Source organism: Adiantum capillus-veneris, chromosome 14 (assembly GCF_014529385.1).
Source record: "Adiantum capillus-veneris isolate H3 chromosome 14, ASM1452938v2, whole genome shotgun sequence".
Taxonomy (NCBI): Eukaryota; Viridiplantae; Streptophyta; class Polypodiopsida; order Polypodiales; family Pteridaceae; genus Adiantum; species Adiantum capillus-veneris.
Window position 1 is genome coordinate 36,074,252 of NC_140944.1, and position 21,861 is coordinate 36,096,112.

At 38.6% G+C, this 21,861-nt stretch overlaps 1 pseudogene; it reads left to right on the plus strand.

Moving 5' to 3' along the window:
• The first annotated feature begins 7,715 nt into the window (after positions 1 to 7,715).
• On the plus strand, positions 7,716 to 10,551 carry LOC147442211 (uncharacterized; annotated as a pseudogene).
• The last annotated feature ends 11,310 nt before the right edge of the window (positions 10,552 to 21,861 follow it).

A 21,861-nucleotide genomic window follows, 5' to 3' on the forward strand; every position in this document is an offset into this window, starting at 1 on the left:
TTTACCATTTGCTTCCTCACTATCAGATACCTATATAAATGTGTCTAAATGAAGCAACTTAAACAAGATCGACAAAGATCCATCTATTAAGAAATGCTGATGACCTTCAACATCCCATTGTGGTAGCAATAAGACTTGTCTTAGGCCACAATCACTTTCAATAAGAGAAGATAATTATTACAAATGGCAAGATGGAGGCAACAAGACCAACAAATAGGAAGCACTAAGCAGCAAGGTGTTTCCCCTCAACTGAATGTTGTGACTAACTATCTGATCACCAACCTTCCAAGTTATTATCTCTTTCATGCTGGACATATTATCTTGAACAAAAGATTGCAGGGTACAATGATGTAGACGCAAGAAAGCCGTGGTGAGTTGTTGAAGTTCTGGGCTTCAAGACAAGGTTTGTGGATATAAGATCAACTTAGAGCAGGATCTTAAGTCAAGGTGGTGAAGGTTAATGAAAGTGGTCATGGTGTTGAAGGTGGTGAAAGATGGAGTTTCCTTTTAATCATTGCTTAAATAGATTGGTAGGTAAACAAAAAGACCCACGTATTTTTTATTAATCTATAATATACATGCCTAAGATATTGTGCATTAACTCGGACGGCTCAAAGAATAATGAAAATCATAATTGAAGAAGTTTTGCATTCAAACTGGCTAGTACGCCATTTAATACATGACGATTGTGCATATATGTGCATTCAAACTGGTTAGAGGGCTGCCAAATAATAATTCTAAATGTGTACAAGCTATATAAATTTTATGCCTGCAATTGAAAAGGTGTTGCGTCAAATTTGTGAGGCCTTTTAATTTCTAGAGGGTGGTTCAAGGACTGCATATTATGCAGTGTAATAGGTCCAAACCTTTAAAAGTGTCTCCAACTTATATATATATATATATATATATGTGAGTATGTCTGTGTGAACACGTGTATATAAATATACTTACAAGTGTAGAATACTTACATATATATTTAGAATACTCATATGTTTAAGTTGCATATACAACGTAGCATTTTTTTGAGCGAATATATGAATTGCAAAATATGGACTGCAATTATATTATGTGCAAAATATGAACTATAATTATTTTAATAAATTTCTTTAAGTATTTATGTGTTTACTATATATTTATTCTATAATTTTCTATTTAAGGATTAAAATATATATATTTAAGTATTTTTATGTGTTTACTATATATCTATTCTATATTTTAAATTAGTATCTTGTATATAATTATTTATGTGTAAAATCTTAAATTGCATAATCAAACTTAGTTTATATCTTATGAGTGTTTATTATATATATTCTATAAGTGTAAATTTAATATATATCTTTTTTTGTAAGTGATTAATATATCTTTTTTTATAAGTGTTTTTATATATGTGTTTTGTAAGTGTTTACTATATATATCTTATTCCATAAGTGTTTGATTATTAAAAATATATACCCATTATGTGCTTAGCTAGTTTTATTATGTACCTGTTATAAGTGTTTAATGTATATGTTTTATAAATATAATAGATGTTTAGCATTTAGTGTGTATATTTTATAAATAAAATACATGCTAAGTGAAGTGGAAAGAAAAAAGCGAAGGAGCTTGTTTTAGTGTGAAGAAGAAGAAGAAGAAGAGAAGGTACTCATGGGTGTGTGTGTGTGGGGGGGGGGGGTGCGGCTTCTACTCGCACGCATGGGTGTGTGTGTGTAAGTTCGTTGTCGAATAGCTATTTTTGTGTGTGTGCATGTGCACATGTACGTCTTCCATAGGAGCTCCAAATGGAGCTCCTCCATCCCTCAAAAGGCACAGTGAGAAGGCAACATGCGTGATGCTTTCTCACCATGCCTTTCAAGGCATTGGGGAGCTCCAATGAAGTGCTATCTTATCACCATGCCTTTCAATGCATGGAGGAGCTTCATTAGGGCTCCATTGGAAGCTTGCATACACACAGACTTTCATGGACACACACACAAACACACAACATTACATGAAACACATACAATAATGCATACACACACATACACACTTGCATACACACAGAGGCACATAGTAACACATGACCCAAATACAATCATGCATACTCACGCACAAGCACATTTACAATCATGCATTTTTAAACACACACACAAACACAAATACACTTGCATACACACACATAAAAACTTGCATACACACACAACCACGCAATAATACATGACACAAATACAATCATGCATAATCACACACAAATACACTTACAATCATGCATTTACATACTCACACACAAACACACTTACAATACATACATTTGCATACACAAACACATAGAAGTGCGAAGCTATAGAGAGATATACATATGTCAAAGTGGTCTTGTATTTTTTTTTCATGTGAGCATTTTGGTGTTGCATGAAAGCAAGTACCAAATGTTATTTGTTTTTAATTTGGATTTTACTCCATTATATCGTCGAGATTTTGGCGTTTTTGTTTGAATTGTTGTTGCTAAGAATACTTTTGCTCTTTATTGATTATTGTTGATAGAGATTATGGTTCGTACACCATCTAAACGTGATAGGGCAAGTATCTCTCAAAGTAAGCTCAACTATACTAAGATATTTTTGGTCTTGTTTTTTTTTTTTGTCACTCAATATACTAAGCTAGTTTTGGTTTTATTGTTTTTTCTTTTAGGAGTAGGATACACATTAAGGTCTGGCACTATAGGACATAGGGCCAATGCATGATCTTACATTGCTTCTTCCAATGTTCTTCAGAAGGAGAAAATATTGGGTGATGTGCGTGAAGAAGAGGAGCTCATAGTGTTCATGCTACACAAGGTGGAGAGTTGGCCCAAAGCGTGTATGAAGCAACAACAATTGTTGCTAAACCTGTTGATCATCCTACAATGTTTGGAAAGGATGTTCATGGTCGCATATTGGATGAGATTATAGAGGGTTTTATTGTAAAGAAAGGTAGGGAACCTCCTCGCATTCTTGTTTGGAGATTGATGGAAAAAGAATCCATTAGAGCGGTGGGTCTAGGCACTGAGGGCTTAGTGAAAAGGTTTGAGATGTTTTGAAACAATGTGCTTGGAGCTCCATTTCTTGTGTCATTTAAAAAGTTTAGCCATGATTAACGGTATGTTTTTGACTTAGATAAAGAAGAACAGGGGCCTATTTGGTGAGAAATTAGCAATGATTTTGATAAACCCCGTCCTCTTGAGTGGAAAGACTTAAGGGAAAAATAATTTATATTGTTTGGGATGGAAATCACTGCTTGAAAACTTGGATACGCTTGATAAAAATGTAAAAGTGCTTTGCTCTTTGTTTAATATAAGGTTGTATTGTCTCACACTGTGCTATCTAATTTTCACTCTTATTTTTGTAGAAATTTCAATGATAAGGTGGAGACATTGTTCTATCAAGTGTCAATTTGTCAATGTTGATAGAAGTGCCGAGGGAGAAATTATGCTAGCTCGGCTGTGACCCAACACGGGAGAGCAAAATACATTGATATTGAACAAATAATATACAGAGTACGCAAAGTAAACATATGGAAATAAAGAGTCTGTATAGATACGAGGTAATCATTACAAGAAGAGCATCGATCGTTTCATAACCTCCCGACCACCCCCGAGCTATCTCAATCTCACTCTCAATTACAATCTCAATCTTTGCACAATCTCAATCTCAATCACACTCTCACTCTCAATCTCAATCACACTCTCAATCTCAATCTCTTGATAGTAAGAACCAACATAATCGGAATCATAACACGATCAAAATCCCAATATCAAGACACCTTGCACAAATCCTGTTTCACACATTGGTTTCTGCATCATCTACATAATAGCCAAAAGAACATACTCGTGCAACCAAATCAACATGATGATCAAATTCAAAACATCATTTTGTACCATCATAAACAAAGTTTAATCGTTTCTTGATTGGATCAAACAAAAGTGATATTACCTGTGTATATCTGTTTGTAAGCTAACTTGTTGCTGCTTGTAGGTTACCCTATTGCTCCTGGCAATTTGTTTCTATCATAACTTAGTCTAAGGAACTCAAAACATAGACTTCCAGGTACTCAAAACGAGGGGAACATGTCTGGTTTACAAGGTTACGTGGATAGAATTGCTAAGAACGTCTTCCTTTGGCTGAAAACGTAACTTTTAGATCGCGACTCATAAAAACCCTATTTTTGGGTCTCCACTACTTTTTCAACTTATTTTCAGCCTACCCATGCTTTTTAAGCTAAAACACATAAATATAAAACATTAATATTAGTAAGAATCTCAATTTTAACTAAGTTTTTATGATACTGTTCATAGACAGATTAGCTGTTATTCATTAATTTTTATCAAATATTTCTTTAGTGTATTATTTAAGAAAAAGAGAATATATATTTTTTCTTAATATCTTAAACTCATTCATATAAGCTCTATCTAATAGACTATTGAACAATCTTTCTAATCGTGCTAAACGAAAGATATGGCCTACTACATTCTTTTCAACTTTAAGAACTTCAAAAATTAGTCCTATTACATTCTCCCCTTATCAAAATTAACTATGTCCTCAGAGTTGGAAATAGAGATTTTCATCAACAAAACAACAAATTCAATCTAAGAGACATCTTTTGCATGATACATCTCACTTAAGGAAAACTTAAATGAAATATATTGTTCATTAAATACATGGATATCGCGGGTGTATTAGTTAAACCGAAAGCCAAAATGATAAACTGAAAGGATCCATTTTGTGTACAAAAAGCTCAGATCAAGCTTTGAAAATACTTGTGCACCGCTAAGTTGGCTCAACAACTCATCGATGTGTAGAATGGGATTTTTTTTTTTAATGGTTTGTTTATTAAGAACCTCATAGTCAATGCACAATCTATAAGTACCGTCCTTCTTCCTCTGGAAAAGAGCAGGGCTACCTCAAAGAGACACACTGGGTTTGATCAACCCTGTTTTCAACAAGTCATTTAGTTGGAGTTTAAGTTTCTTAAGTTTATCTATGTTGAATCTGTAAGGAGATCAAGAGTACAATTCAAATATTGGATATAGACATATCCCATGGTTTAGTTATTTACAAGGAAGCATACATAGCGGGTCATCAAGAAAAATATCCTTGAACTCATCAAGAAGCTTTTTCACATATTTTGGAGTCTTCATCGTTTCTCTTTTTAGGTTCATCTTTAATTCACTTGCAAAAATTATGATGGTCTCACACCCTTGTCGCAGTCCCCTTATCAATTTCATGACGAAAATAATTAGAATAGACTTAGAATCCCTTTCTTCTCTATAAATAGTGTGACTATTCCCATTAAAAGTTTCTTTTTTTTTTCCACAATCAATCAAAACGTGATTTTTCAGTCACCCAATCCATATCAATAAGTACATTACGCACCTATGTGTAAAATACAAAAACTACCGTTGTGATTATGACTATTCAAAGAAAAAGACAAATTTATATTGTGTTCTTTTGTGAAACTTTTATTATCACTAGTTAAGTCCACAAGTCTTTTTAACTTCTCGATTTAATTTCAAGTTTAATTTCTCAGTCAGTTTAGAGGATAGAAGCAACGAACACTGTCGGAATCACTTAAATTTAAATATTAACTTTTAGAAGCTTTCAAAGGACGTAGCAAAGATACAAAGCATCACAAAGAAGGGCTACATGACTTAGCTTTATCGTCTGCATCGCCAATAGTCTCCAATTGAGCCATCTTGGTAGGTATTTCCTTATTGATCAGTTTGCTCGAGCAATCAAAAGTTTGGTGGTCTTGTTTTTGATATTGAAAGCCCAAATCTTTGAGTTCATCAATCCATGCTTCTAAATCTTTGCCTGTCTTTCTTATGTCATCAAACTCTTTAAGCTTAGCCTTCTTTAAGAATGAATTGGTTGTCGCTTCTCCCGTATCGTCATTCTCATCATCGTGATGTTTTTTTTTTCGTTTCTTCTTCTTTGATCGTTTACCTCCACTTTCATCCTCTTTTTTCTTCAATTGTTTCTCGTATTCTTGCATCTATGTTGTAGAATCAAAACTGCTCTGAAACCACTTGTGACATGACCCGGGAGGTGAAATACATTGATAATGAACAAATAATATACAACGTACGTAGAGTAAACAGATGGAAATAAAGTGTCTGTATAGATACGAGGTAATCATTACAAGAAGAGCATAGCTCGTTTCATAACATCTCGACTACCCCCGAGCTATCTCAATCTCACTCTCAATCACAATCTCAATCTTATGCACAATCTCAATCTCAATCACACTCTCAATCTCAATCTCTTGATAGTAAGAACCAGCATAATCGAAATCACAACACGATCACAATCCCAATATCAAGACACCTTGCACAGATCCTGTTTCACACATTGGTTTCTGCATCGTCTACATAATAGCCAAAAGAACATACTCATGCAACGAAATCAACATGATAATCAAATTCAAAACATTATATTGTACCATCATAAACAGAGTATAATCACTTCTTGATTGGATCAAACAAAAGAGATATTACCTGTGTATATCTGTTTGTAAGCTAACATGTTGCTGCTTGAAAGGTTATCCTGTTTCTGCTAGCAATTTGTTTCTATCATAACTTAGTATAACAAACTCAGAACATAGACTTTCAGGTACTCAAAACGACGGGAACGGGTTTGGTCTAGAAGGTTTCGTAGATAGAATTGCTAAAAACATATTCCTTTGGCTGAAAACGTAACTTTTAGATCACGAATCATAAAAACCATATTTTTGGGTTTCCACTACTTTTTCAACTTATTTTCAGCCTACCCATGCATTTTAAGCTAAAACACATAAATATAAAACATTGATATTAATAAAAATCTCAATTTTAACTAAGTTTTTATTATACTGTTCATAGACAGATTAGCTCTTATGCATTAATCTTTATCAAATATTTCTTTAGTGTATTATTTAAGAAAACGAGAATAAATTTTTTCTCTTCATATCTTAAACTCATTCATATAAGCTCTATCTAACAGACTATTGAACAATCTTTCTAATCGTGCTAAAAGAAAGATATGACCTACTACATTCTTTTCGACTTTAAGAACTTCAAAAATTAGTCCTATTACATCTTTGTTCTCAAAATGAGTAGGCTCATTTCTTGTTTTTAAAGATAATACTATTACTATCTTGCTCTTTTCCTTGCCAAATTTGTATGTGTTTGTCACTTTGTGGTTTAGGATTGATAGAACCACTATGAGCACAAATTTTGGTCAGGAGACTAATTGTTTCAAAAACTAGCCGTGGCAAGCAAAGATTCTCTAATGAAAGACTTTCCCAAATATTGGATTTCATGGATAGAGGTAGAGTTTGCTTGCAAGAAGAAGGTATCAAAAGGGGGTTGGTACAAGGCGCCTGCTATTTTGTTGGCAATGCTCAGATGGAAGGTATACTTTTTCACTTCAAAGTATACTTTTTATGTAATTTCTAATGCTAGGTATGATTTTGTAAAATCTTACTTCTTTTTCTATTTACTCTTCAAAAGGAAGAGTTCAACATGTCTATTATCAAAGAGATACAAGAGATCAATGATCCATTGATTTCAATGCTAGAAACGAAATGGTTGCTCAACGAAGAATATAAAAAACGTTCTTGAAAGAAATGAAGAGGTTATTGAGGAGATTGGCTTGGCTTCCAAGAGATCCACCTCTTCAAAAAGAGTAGACACTAGTACAATCTCCTCCATTAAAAAATGATTGGAATTTGTTAAATCCAAGAAGACTAAGAAGTCCCCCAAAAAGAGCAAAATAGGTGCTCAAGGTTCCATAGGTAAATTTGCTTGTAAAGATATCTAGCAATCACTTTCTGTCTACTCAACAAGTCTTAATGAAATATTTTACTTTGAGATTATGTAGTACCCTCCACAAATTATGATGTGAACGCTATTGGCAACATGATAAATGTTTATAAAATTTCTCTCGATGATGAGAAATGGTAAATACATGTGGGAAGAAAGATTGATTATGTGGTGTGTGTTGTGAGTGTTTGAAATACATGTGTTTGATTGTATGCAGGATCTTGGATTTTCTACAACAGCCAATGTTGATGCGGAAAAAATCAATGTAGTGGCCTCTCTTTTGTTTGCAAATTTTCCAACAAATTTTAAAGTTGAGCAGTTTTTGGAAAACAAGGTATGCATTCTTCACAACCTCAATGGGCACCTCTAGTCCATGATATTTTTGGAACTTTAAATAAATTTACAATGCGTAATATGCAGGTCCCTCCATGGAATCAATTCTCTCAAAATTTGAGTATGAAAGTGACCTTATTAGCTTCTAAGTATGTGGTAGACAATGGGTGGTACATCACCTTAAGCTCCACCACTGATCACTTTGGCATTGTGTTTGGTCATGCATGAGATGGGATTCAAAATGATGCACACCATCCTTATTTTGAAAATCGATGGTTATGTGTAAAAGAGCATTGATTTTGAGAGAGTAAGTAAAGTTATTTGCTGATGGAAAAAGCATGGTTGTAGTTTTCTTGAAGCTTCTTCAAATAGATCACACTCTAATTGTAATTTGTAAGTGGAAACATTATTTTAGGATTGTTTTATCATAAGGGTAAACGTCCTATCTAGGACGGACGAGATGGAAAGAGCGTGGACAATAACTCTTTTGATGCCAAATCCAGTGTATTGGTGGAGCGTACACGTGTTGATGGAGAGTACATTGGAGGACGCGATCTTAGAGGTGCTGCTGAGTGTAGCCTTGACTTCTTTCAGTAAGAAGATATGCTTGCTACCATGTCTTGTTAGAATATGTCACGCAAAGTAAATATGTGCATGTTTATTTTCTTTTCAGCTGGCTCATTTGAACATTTACTGTGAAACAGACCTCCATTGTTGATCTGTTTTCTGAATCTGGTGGCTTGGGCTATTTTTGCACTAAGTTATCTAGACATTTCATCTACTACGTAGATAGTGATGCACGGTCATTTAGCAGCATCTTGCATGCTACAAGGCTCGATGTGTAAGGGATATTCTAGCAATTGATGTAGATAGTGAGACAAGGAGACCAACTGGCAACAATATGAGCCCAAATCACATTGCCCTTGATTGACATCTACATTGATGTTGTCTATGGTGTTTTCTAGACTATGGTATGTATGGGACCATGTAGGTGAGAGCTTTGGATTTACCAAAGTGATATACCAACACATTTTTTGTTGCATATGTATTTTCTTCTTCTCATGAGCATTGGGATGTTGCACGGAAGCAAGTATGGAATGGGAATTTTTTTTGTTTGCATTTTCATGTTGTTATGCTGTAGAAATTTTGATAGCTTGTCAATATAATCAATCTTTTTTTTGTTAATCATGTTTGAAAACGTAATCATGGTTTCATGTATACAATGCTAGATAAAAGTTAGGCAAGATTTGGATTGGTGTGCACAATGATATACCAACACATATTTTACTATGTATGTATTTTCTTCTTCACGTGAGCATTGGGATGTTGCACGAAAGCAGGTATGGAATGGGTATTTTTTTTGTTTGCATTTTCACACGGTTATGGAGCCAAAATTTTGATAGCTCATCAATGTAGTGATATACAATGACATATTTTTCTTGCGTATATATATTCTTCTTCCCATGAGCACTGCATTGCTTCACGGAAGGAAGTAAGGAATGGAGATTTTTCTGATATTTGCATTCTCATGCCGTTATGCTGGCAAAATTTTGATAGCTTACCAATGTAGTCAACGTTTAGGGTTTATTCGGCTAGTCAAAAGTTATATAATCTTTTAATTGGTGTGCAAAGTGATATACAACTCTAGAGTTGTACTTTGTCTCTCTAAAGATTTTAGAAGAGAAGTCATTCTCTCTCTAGAGTTTATAATCTCTTCTTCCAATGGTAACACGCATAGATACTATCTCTCTAGAATATATACTTTCTCTCTCCATCAAACACACATATATGGAGTCTTATGATGATTGAATTACATTAAATAAATACTTTATTCTATGTCACCTGTTTGGTTAAAAAAACTCAAAAATTTGATAAAATTGTCAAAAAAACGTAAAATGAAAAATTCTCAAATGTTAAATCCCCAATGAGAGAGAAGTGTCATGTGTGCAAAGGGTTGTATAAGGAAAATTGCGAGACAAGAGGGCTTGAGCACAGTGCTACATGGGGTGTGCGAGCTTGTGAAGTGTACATGCAATACTTGGTTGGTAGGAGTGGTGTTTTTGAAGGTGTAATTGAGAGGATAGGGGTGATGTGAATACCGTGAGCCTTAAAGGGGCATCTTTATGTGTGTTGGGCATGTTCCCCATTCCCCCTCTCCATCTTTCCATGACCTTACTGAGGAGCACATTGATTTCTCCCTAAAGATGTGCTGGTAAGCAAAAATGTGACAGAATACAGGCCCAATTTTCAATGGTGATGAAGATACAGACAAATGGCTAGCAAATTTTGAACCGTTTATGCTCTTGTTGGAGATGCAGAGTGACAAAGAGAAGCTGCAGACATTGTTGTTGGTGCTGCATGGTATAGCAAAGGAATGGATTGATGGGTTGAAAGATGCAAGCAGGTAGAGTTGGATACGTGTTTGTCGCGACAAGTTTCTCCACAGGTTTCAAAGGGTGGTGTCGGCTACTGAAGTGGATACAAGGATCAAAGGCGTTGTGAGAGGGATGGAAACACACAGAACGCCTCTGTAACAACCCAATACACACTCTTGGGAAAATACACACACACACCATGGGGCACCACTCGGCTTACGCAATCCACCTGGCCGAGGCAGGGAACACGCCGATGGAGTGAGAGGAGAGAGACTATCCACTTGCCCACTCCACATAGACACACACATACACACACACACACCCCCCCAAAAAACTCAACTCAAAAGAGGAGAATTTCTAATGTTTAGATACAATAGAGCTTGGGCCAACAGCAATGGGGCAAATAGCTGACACAATATGGGTAAAATATGCCAGATACAATCACAAATTAGAGCAGAAGCTTCGCTCATAGGAGAAACTTACACAGCAAAAAAATAGAAAAAGAGTGAATAATTTGACAAAATGGACAGCACCATCGCGTCCGGAATGGCCCAAAACCCCAGTCTACAATGTCAAAGTGCTCAAATCCGAGCTCGGATCAGCAGTTTACGGCCAAAACAGGCTCCAAAAACCCCAAAAACACAGTTGCGGCTGTTCCTCCTCTCTTCTCTACGTTTTTCTGGTCTTCTCTCTATTTTTTCAGTTCCCACACTTAGATTCATTATTTGGGCACCCTTGGCCTTTTAGATGACCTCAAACGGACCCCGAACAAGCCAAAAATTGACCATGCAGTGCATATTTGTCACCTTTTTGCATCATCCGCACACCTGGCACTTAGCATTTTCCAATAATGCATCCCGCCACCACATGAAGTGGCCCCAAAATATGGTCCTCATGATGAAATTTTTGCATAATTATCACAAGAAAACATCCACGTTGTGCCCGTACTTCTCCACGTGCAAGTATTGACCCCATTCGACCTCCTCACGCCACTAGATGCCATCTGACGAACCTTCTTACCTCATGTCGTTGGCCCGCTGATAGCTTCCTCGAGAATTTTTACGCGCTACCAACTCCTCATTATTTAAGAAAAAACACAGTGGTACTGGTAACGATGAAAATCGATGCACTATGTACACACTGTCCTACCTGTACACATGTGGGCCCATGTAACCACCTGGCTCTGGAAAATGGGCAATCCTTTATTTGATGCACCATGCATGGGTATGTACATATGCGCAATCATTTGCTCCAGAAAACTCCTGACATAATTTGCCCATCCCCTAGCCTGCTAGATCATTTATGATCAGCAGCAGGAAAAAGCGATATGGGACTCGCCACATCATAGGTCTCCTCATCCTTCACAGACATTACTTGCTCTTCAGACAACTCATCTTGCTCCACCATCATCAACCTAGCATGATACAATTTAAGATGCAATCCATTTACCCTTGAGTTATGCAGAATCCCATCCAGGTTAGCCAACTGATATGTACCATTTGAAAAACACTCCACTACCTTGAAAGGGCCTTTCCACTTAATTTGAAACTTCTTTTGGAAGGTGTTGTCCAGCTTACTATTGTAGCGCAAAACCAAGTCATGCTTCTTGATACCGTTACTTTTGACCTTTTCATTTATCTTTGCCAAAGCCTTATCCTGCATCTGCCCATAATGTTCCAATGCACTCATCCTATCCAACTGAACCTCTTGTAACTGTAAGAGCCTCTCTTTGAATGCATCACTAGGCGGCCCAAGAAACTTCTCTAACATCTTTACTGCAGGCAACTCCACTTCCACAGGCAATAGTGCTTCCTTTCCATATACCAAATGAAATGGAGTAAATCCTGTACCTGTCTTCACCGAAGTACGGTAAGCCCATAATGCACTAGGCAATTCCAAATCCCAATTCTTTCCTTGGTGCTTTGTCACTTTCGAAAGAATTTGTACCAGCTCACCATTGAATCTTTCATTTAAGCCATTACAGTGCGGATAATAAGGAGTGGTATACTGATGTCTAATCTTCATCTTCGCGTATAAGAAATCTAGCAGTTTAGCTCTAAATCCTGGCCCCTTATCCGAAAGTAGCTCTAATGGCACCCCAAACTTGCAACAGATTTCATCGTACACAAATTTTGACACATCCTTTGCAGAGATCTGTTTTACTGCTATAGCCTCTGCCCATCTAGAGAGATAGTCTACTGTAGTCAAAATATAGCTTTTGCCCCTGTTTGTGATAGGTAATGGGCCTATTGCATCGATCCCCCACTTTTCAAACACATCAAACGCTGTCGTGCTGTGTTACGTACATAGTGGGAACGCATGCTACAAGATCTATTTTGTATTTTTTTAGATACATAATTATATTTCCTATAGTGTACATATGCATATTTAAGTATAATAATAAGCCTTCTATCTCATCCTATTATTTTTCTCAAGGGTAACATATCCTTACTTTACCATCAGAAAATACTATGGGAAAAGCATCAATAGCTCTGCCTCTTTAACTTCGGGCAAAAAGCATTGATTCTTTATTTCTACTATTTCATTATCATCTCACACCCTAGCTAGATCCTATATCTAGGGTAAACTCCAATATATATATATTCTATGTATTTTTTATACTTTTCTTATATTTCTTTTTAAATAGCTACTAGGAGAGAATCAAATCCTAGTGGGACACTAGGTGGCATGATTTCAAAGATACACTTATTTTAATGCATTATTGCAAGCATGATTACAAAACTTTGTCAAGGATCAATGTCATGCTTTCATATGGCATAAGGTGTCCTTTGGAATTAAATGAAAGTCTAGGCTAAGGAGACCACATGAAGACTTTTGCTGCCATAAATGGACCCTATTTTGATGAATTTTTTACACAAGGTTCCAATCCGAATTGGAAAACAATTTTAAAATAAAAATCGTAGTTAATGAGCTGAAGTTTTTGCCCATATTTTTACTTTTTTATTTGGAGCCACGGTTGAGGAGATATGATCAAAATACTGGACCCCAGTCTGCCCACATCATGCAGGGGCAGCTCATTTCCAACTTTTCCAATTCCTGTTCACACTGGCTCCTCTCTTCTTGTGTAAACCCTTGGGGGTTCCCTTCACCTATAAAAGGGGACCTCTTCTTCCTTGAAAGGAACTCAAGCATTCAAGCCATTGATGAGAGCAATTCTTGAGGGAGTGAGTAGTAATGCCTAATTGTACTTAGCCATTAACATAAGCCCAAGCCTACACTTTCTCCTAGAGGGAGACTAGCCATTCTTGCAACAAGCTAACCTTGAAAGATCAACTCTAATAAAACAAGGTCTTGCACTTGGTGTATCAATCAAAGTGGAATTATCCACTCTTCTTCTCTCTCCCATCAATAATGGTGCCAAAGGGTTTCAAGTAAGATGTGTTCTACATTGATGTTTTCTTGATTTCTTGTTGTTTTCATTTTCATCTCTAATCCAACATATATATATGTATCTAATCTCATCTCCTTAACCAAACCTATATCTCTCATTCTTAGTAATTCATCCTCTCTAGGTTCTCTTTGCTACAGGTACATCTCTCCCCGCAGTATCCTTATTGCCTACGGGCAAGAATAGGGCTTGGGAGGGAAACTTCTCATCTCTTCACTTCTCTCATATCTACATTTCTCACATACTATCCTAGATGAATAACCCACATGATGATCATTTCTATCGCTTTCACTCTGTACGATCTATTAGAATTAACGTGGATTAGCCGTAAAATACACTTTCAACAATGTATAGTGTTTCTCTTCGGCCCTGAAAGGCTCAATGAAATACTTCTATCACCAGATCCCATCATACTACCTCTCATAGACTATAATTTTTCTTTTGATGTAAGCGTAGTTATCTTGCTATGAACCAAGAGGATTTGTACACACAATTAATCCCAATCACTAGACAAAATATATATATTATGGTAAGCACAAAACTACAATTCCAAAGAACAATTCGTAGCCTATTTGGTCAGCCAAGATTGAATGCCATTAACTCATCCATTAACCCTTTCATATTACCCATGATACGATATGACCATAGCCTTGATGTTTTCATCTTCATATTGTTTTGACATTCTCTTTTGCGTTCTTTCTTTGTGTGTGTGAATGCAAGAGAGAAAGAGCGAGTCTTCTTTGATTGCACTTCTTTCCAAACCCTAGTCTTCATGGCATCTATGGTTTAACTCCTTCATATAGTTTTTGTTGATTTCTCTCACAAACTCTCACAGTCATAAGCCCGGTGCTTTCCTGGCAAGACCACAAATTTCTTGACAACGCCATAATGGTTTTTCGTAGCTCTGGCTTCAAAACTCTCTTCCCAAATGCTTGACACCTATTGCAAGACCTACACCAATGGTGAACATCCTTGTGCAAACTAGGCCATACATACCCTTCTTGCAAGATCTTATGCAAGGTGATCTTTAGAGCAAAATGTCCGCCACATGCGCCTTCATGATTCTCTTCCAACACTCTATACAGCTCCTCCCTCTAAGGTACACGTCTCAACACAAGATCAACCCCTTTCATGTACAAGACATCACCAATCAATTTGTACCTGTATGCTCTACGCATAAAACCATACTTCTTAGACTTATGAATGTCCTTTGGAATGATTCCTGTTAGCAAAAACTCCTCTTCTTGAGCCAAACTTTCCCGACCATGATAAAGAGGTAAGTTGGTCCTCAACACAAATAGCTCCCCAATCATGCCTTGAGCTGCTTCATGTGCCTCTCCATTTAGAGCACGTTCAATATGTCTAATGCTCCATGCTTCAAACTTTTTTAACAAGCCTTTAATTCTGAAACACATTTCCTTCAATGAGGTGTTCTTACTCTTCCACACACCTAGCACTTGCTTCACAACTAACAAGGCATCACCTTTTATGCTCAACCTTCTAATCCCATGCTTCAAACAAATGTGTAATCCGGCTTCCAAAGTAGCATATTCAGCCTCATTGTTACTGTGCGCATCCAACTTGAACCCTCTCTTGCATACTAGCTTTCCCTCTGGATCATAAAGTGCTATACCCCCTGAAGCCGCATCATGGCTCTTTCTGTATGAGCCATCAAAGAACAAAACATGTGCATTGCTGATCTGTGGCACTTCTTCAACTACTTTTCTCACCACCTCTTCCTGAACAAGAAGGGGATTCTCCTTGTAAGTCAACAAATCAGCTAAGGTAGCTCTTGTACTGTCTTCCACTAGAAAAGAGAACTCAAACTCTTGCAGCTCAATTACCCATTTCTTGACCACATTTGACATGTTAGTGCCATTAATTAACTGCGGCAAAAAAGTATAACTCGTCAAGAAAACAAAAGGTCGTGGTAGCAAGTAATGACGAAATCGTCGATAAGCAAATATCACACTGGCCATCACTAGCTCTACTTCCGAGAATTTTCTCTATGCTACCAGCTTCACTTGACTTGCACAATACACTGGCCTCATATAATGGCTTCCCTTCCCCTTTTGCAATAGCATGGCTCCAATGGCATCATCCCCTACTGATGGATTTACATAAAACACTTGCTCCCAATCAGGAGCCTGCATGGCTGACAACCCCCCTAACACCTCTTTCACCTCTTGAAACGCTTCTTCACACTTGTCATCCCATTGCAATGGATCATGCTTTGCCACTTGTTGTAATGGATAAGGAAGCTGAGAAGACAATGGAATAAACCGTGCCATGTACTTCACTTTGTGTATAAAGGTTGCCAATTGCTTTGTACTCGTAGGTGATGGAAGAAGAATAATGGACTTAACCTTGTCTGGATCAGCCTCAATGCCATTTTCTGACACCATATGGCCTAATAACTTCACTCTTGGCTATGTTAGATGAAATTTCTTTGGCTTTAGTTGTCCTCCACATTCATCATATCGAGCCAATACCATCTGCAGCTTCTCATGGTGTTCAGCCCTACTGCTGTAGACACAGAAGTCGTCCATAAAAGCCTTAACACAACTACCAATGAATGGTTCCAATACCCAATTTTCCCTCTCTTGATAGAAATATGGTCCAGTTGACAACCCAAATGGCAATACTGTGTAGCAATAACAGCCCCGTGGCATAATGAAAGTTGTCTTTGTTCGGTCTTTAAGAGAAATCTTCAATTGAAAATAGCCTGAAAAACCATCACACACACTGTACCTCTCATAACCTGCCACTGAATCCAAGATCTGATCGATGAATGGAAGAGGATATGGGTTCTTCTTAGTGGCTGCATTTAAGGGTTTAAAATCTACACAAATCCTCCACTTCCCATCCTTCTTTGGACTGACTACTACTGGACTCACCCATTCTGTGGTCTCCACAGGGACTATGAACCCTGCTTTCAATAACATGTCTACCTCTTCCCTCAAGGCTTCAATTTGCTCTTGACCCATCCTTATTAGCCTTTGTCGCACTGTCTTAGCACCTTCTTTCAGCTCTATATGCATCGCTTTGCCCTTGAACCCTCTGATCTCTTCATATGAACTAATGAACAAATCAGGAAAACTAGCCAGCATGTGCAAATATATCTCCTTCTCCATAGTTGAGAGGTCTCCACTGATCATTTGTGTCATCAATTCCTGCTTCTTTGACAACTCAACCTTGGTTTGCATCAGCCCTTCAATCACTTCATAAGGTTCTTCACTTTCATCTTCAACCTCATTTGAAAATGCGACTACACCAGACTCCTGGATTCCTTTGTCCATCAAAAGAAATGCAACATCAGCAACTTCATCACTGCTGGTAGTACTATCACTGTCTTTATCAGTCACTGTGGAATACTCTTCATCACTAGACTCATCCTCATCTTCATAAAGCTCCTCCAATCGTTTCCTTGTGTCCATATTATAAAGCTTCTTGGCACCTGTCTTTCCATAGAGGCTGATCGTACCATGTCTCCAATCTTGAACCGCTCCCACTGCATGTAACCACGGTCTGCCCAGTATAATAGGATATGCTCCCAACCCTGCTGGCATCACATGAAAATCAACCATCACCTTTGCATCATACGCCTCCACTTCTAAGCTCTTTACAACACCCAAACATTTTACTTTCTGATGGTTTGCCAATCTGATCCGGAAGCCTGACACCCCAGTCACTGTAAGACCATCTTCTCAACGCATGAGTGTATTATGAGGCATATTTGGGCTCCAACATCCACATAACCTTGTCCCATATTTTTTCTTTTGTGCCACACATCTACTATTGGGCAAATGTCTGGTAGCTCATCAATTGCCAACACCTTCACTGAACCTCTCTATGGCTCTTTCTCCATTGGGTTAACCATCCTCTTCCATTGTCGCTTTAGCTTAGGCACCATCTCTATAAGCTGCCCAAAAGTAACTTCTGCCTTCCTTCTTGCCAGATCCTCCTTCAAGTCATAGCTTGATTGCCCATCCCCTAGTGGAAAATCTGAGACATGAAACTTGCAACGAGCCCTCCTTTTCCTCTTGGCCTTGACATCCTCGCCTTCATGACTCTTTCCCTTCTTCTTACTAGGACCTGGGGCACTTCTTCCTTCCTTGTACTCTGTGGTCCTCTTCCCAATAGGCATCACTAATGTATCCTCTAGCTTTGATGCCTTCTCCAAGGTGACTACACTTAGCACTTTTGTCTTTCCCTTTTCCTTCTGGCTTAATCCAATAGTTCCTTCATCTCCCTTAATTTCAATGACATAATCATTCGACCTAGTTAGCACGTGTCTTGGCAATGGATACCTGTCTCCCCCCATCCTTGGTGGCTTATCACATTGCGGGCTGATGTGGCCCAACTCTCCACAATTATAACATGTGGGCGTCTGCCTCCAAAACCTACCATTACTTTTTCCAGCACCATTCCTAGGCCTTTCTTCACCTCCTGGCTGATTTGCAAATCTCCCTTGGCCTCGATTATTTCCCACTTGCCCTAGCATGTTTAGGCTAAGATTCTTCATCAAATCTACCACTTGCCTCATGTCTTGCCTTAGCCCATCATCTTGCACTGCTGTAGTGACCACTGCTGGCATAACCTCAGGAGTAGCAAAAACCAGTGGTTCATGATGAACCCCTGGCATATGACCTTGTGAAGAATCTATAGGATGAAATTCAGACCTCATGGGCAAAGGCTCTACCCCTAGCTGGATCATTTTCCTTAGCTTCCACTCTTTGTTCCTTGCTACCTCTAGTGCATCTTCATATGTCCTAGGCTTCTTTAGCTCCACTCTCCAACGTATATTCTCCCAAAGACCAGCCAAGAACCTATCCTTATTCATCATGTCAGGCGTGGGTACTTGTGGTGCTAAGGCCTTGCACATCCTCTCCCATGCCAATGAGAACTTACGTATGTACGCATCTACTGGCTCACCTTCCTTTTGCACTAAAGCCTGTACTTCTTGCCACACTTTGTCAGGATCTTCTGTCTTCACAAACTCCACTTCCAATCCATGCCTTAGATTGTCCCAACTCAATCTTACAGGTGGATCAACCACACGCAACTCCTCTTCAAATGCTTTGGACCAAATTCGTGCATCACTCTTCAAACAAATTTGGAGAAGACGTAACATCTGCGCCCGGTCATGAATTTGGTTGCTAATGCAGGCAACCTCCATCTTTTCTAGAAAGTCTTCCACATCTTCATCACTTCTTCCATGAAACTCCGGATAAGAGAAAGCCATGGCTACCCAAGTTACGAGGATTCGAGAAACACTTCGTAGACACGTACAAGAACCCAAAACTTTTTACTGACTCAATCCCCAGAAACTTCAATGGAGCTCAACTTTAGATAAGGACAAACACATGCACATCAAATGAGTTTTCATAGTTAATCATCGGAATTACAATAGGCAAAGGACATTCCAGGATCTCTCTTAATTGTCTTGGCCCGAACATAAAGACTATGCGTTGCTAGAAAAAAATATTCCTGGACACATAAACATTTATCTGGATTCTCTGAGTTAAATGAAAAGCAGTGAATTGAGGGCCGTTTTGATCATCCATTAAAGTCAACCATGTAGCTCCCAAGAAAGCACACCTGTCTTATCCTCTAATTCTGCCAAAATTTCAGCGGCATAATGTATGCATAAACTGCCAACAATAGAACCCAAGCATCAAGTAGGAATCACTAGTACATAGCCTATGGCGAGGTCACGAAAAGGGTGCTCCAGCTACCTGTATCACCGAAAGGATCTCCACATTTGATAATCCCCCAGCTCAATAAAACCTCATGCTATCGACCCTCACATGAAGGCTTATGCAAATCGCGTATAGTCAAGTCTCAAAAATGGCTGGGACTGCCAAATAAAACCAAATATGGCTCCACAAAGGCGTACAATGGCAGTTTCCACAAGTAACATACAATACCAGCAACAACTATAAGTGACACCACTGCTAGTATACCACTGTACTCCAGCTACCTGTACCTATGTGAATCACCTTTACTTGTACCTGTCCCTGTAACCTGTAACCCGTAGTCTGCAACCTGTAATCCCGAATCTCGAAGCTTGAAGCTCGAAGCAGAAGGTACTCGAAGAAGATCCTCCGTGGGGGCGCCAAAAGAATGTGAGCGGGATGGAAACACATAGAACGCCTCTATAACGACCCGACACACACTCTTGGGAAGATACACACACACACCATGGGGCACCACTTGGCTTACACAATCCACCTGGCCGAGGCAGGGAACACACCGATGGAGTGAGAGGAGAGAGACTATCCACTTGACCACTCCACACAGACACACACACACACACACACACACACACACACACACACACACAACACCCAAAAAACACAACTCAAAAGAGGAGAATTTCTGATGTTTAGATACAATAGAGCTTGGGCCAACACCAATGGGGCAAATAGCTCACACAATATGGGTAAAATATGCCAGATACAATCACAAATTAGAGCAGAAGCCTCGCTCATAGGAGAAACTTACACAGCCAAAACAACAGAAAAAGAGTGAGGAATTTGGCAAAATGGACAGCGCCATCATGTCCGGAACGGCCCAAAACCCCAGTCTACAATGTCACAGTGCTCAAATCCGAGCTCGGATCAGCAGTTTACGGCCAAAACAGGCTCCAAAAACCCCAAAAACACAGTTGCGGCTGTTCCTCCTCTCTTCTCTATGTTTTTTCTGGTCTTCTCTCTATTTTTTCAGTTTCCACACTTAGCTTTATTAGTTGGGAACCCTTGGCTTCTTAGGTGACCTCAGACCCCGAACAAGCCAAAAACTGACCTTGCAGTGCATAGTTTTCACCTTTTTGCATCATCTGCACACCTGGCACTCAACTTGTTCCAATAATGCATCCCACCACCACGTGAAGTGGCCCCAAAATATGGTCCTCATGATGAAATTACTACATATTTATCACAAGAAAACATCCACGTTGTGCCCGTACTTCTGCACGTGCAAGTATTGACCCCATTCGACCTCCTGACGCCACTAGATGCCATCTGACGCACCTGCTTACCTCATGTCGTCGGCCCGCCGATAGCTTCCTTGAGAAGTTTTACGCGCTACCAACTCATCATTATTGTAGAAAAAACACAGTCGTACTGGTAACGATAAAAATCGATGCACTATGTACACACTGTCCTACCTGTACACATGTGGGCCCCACGTAACCACCTGGCTCTGGAAAATCGGCAATCCTTTATTTGATGCACCATGCATGGGTATGTACATATGCGTAATCATTTGCTCCAGAAAACTCCTGATAGCGTACTATAGGATGTAGGTCAAATTTTGATGCATTTGTGGATAAGTTTGAAGCATGCTGGAAGGATTTGGTGGTTGTCACTCGAGAGGTCTATGAGAAATGTTTCAAACTGGAGAAGTTTCTAGCTTGGAAACATCCTTGTGTTTGAGGAAAGGGCGACTATGAAGAGCCAAGAAGCTATGCCGAGGCTTTTAGAGTTTTCAAGATTGTCACTCACAACAAGAGAGAGGGACCAAGCCCGCCTAATGTCCCGGGGGATTCACCATGGAAAACTTACCGCACCACGTAAGTGCAGGGGAGGGGGGTTTTTTCACAAGTTACATAAGCGTATAAGTTAGGGGTAGGCCCCCCAGTAATATATCTCCCAAGCTTAAAAATAAGGCAGGGGGTATCATATTTATGGGGGGGGAGGGGGCAGAAGTGAGAAAATGGAAACATGAGAGTAATTTTCTTTGTTTCAAAATCATGGCTTCCCAAAAGATTCTTCCCTCAACCTTGTGAGTCAGTAGCTACAAAGATACATAGAAGAACTAACACTGGTTTTCATATAGTTCATTTGTTGAGGGATGAAAGCTATAAAGAGTTTTTATAGATGCAAATTTACACAGAGAACCTAACAAAACTTTACAACCATGGTTTTTGA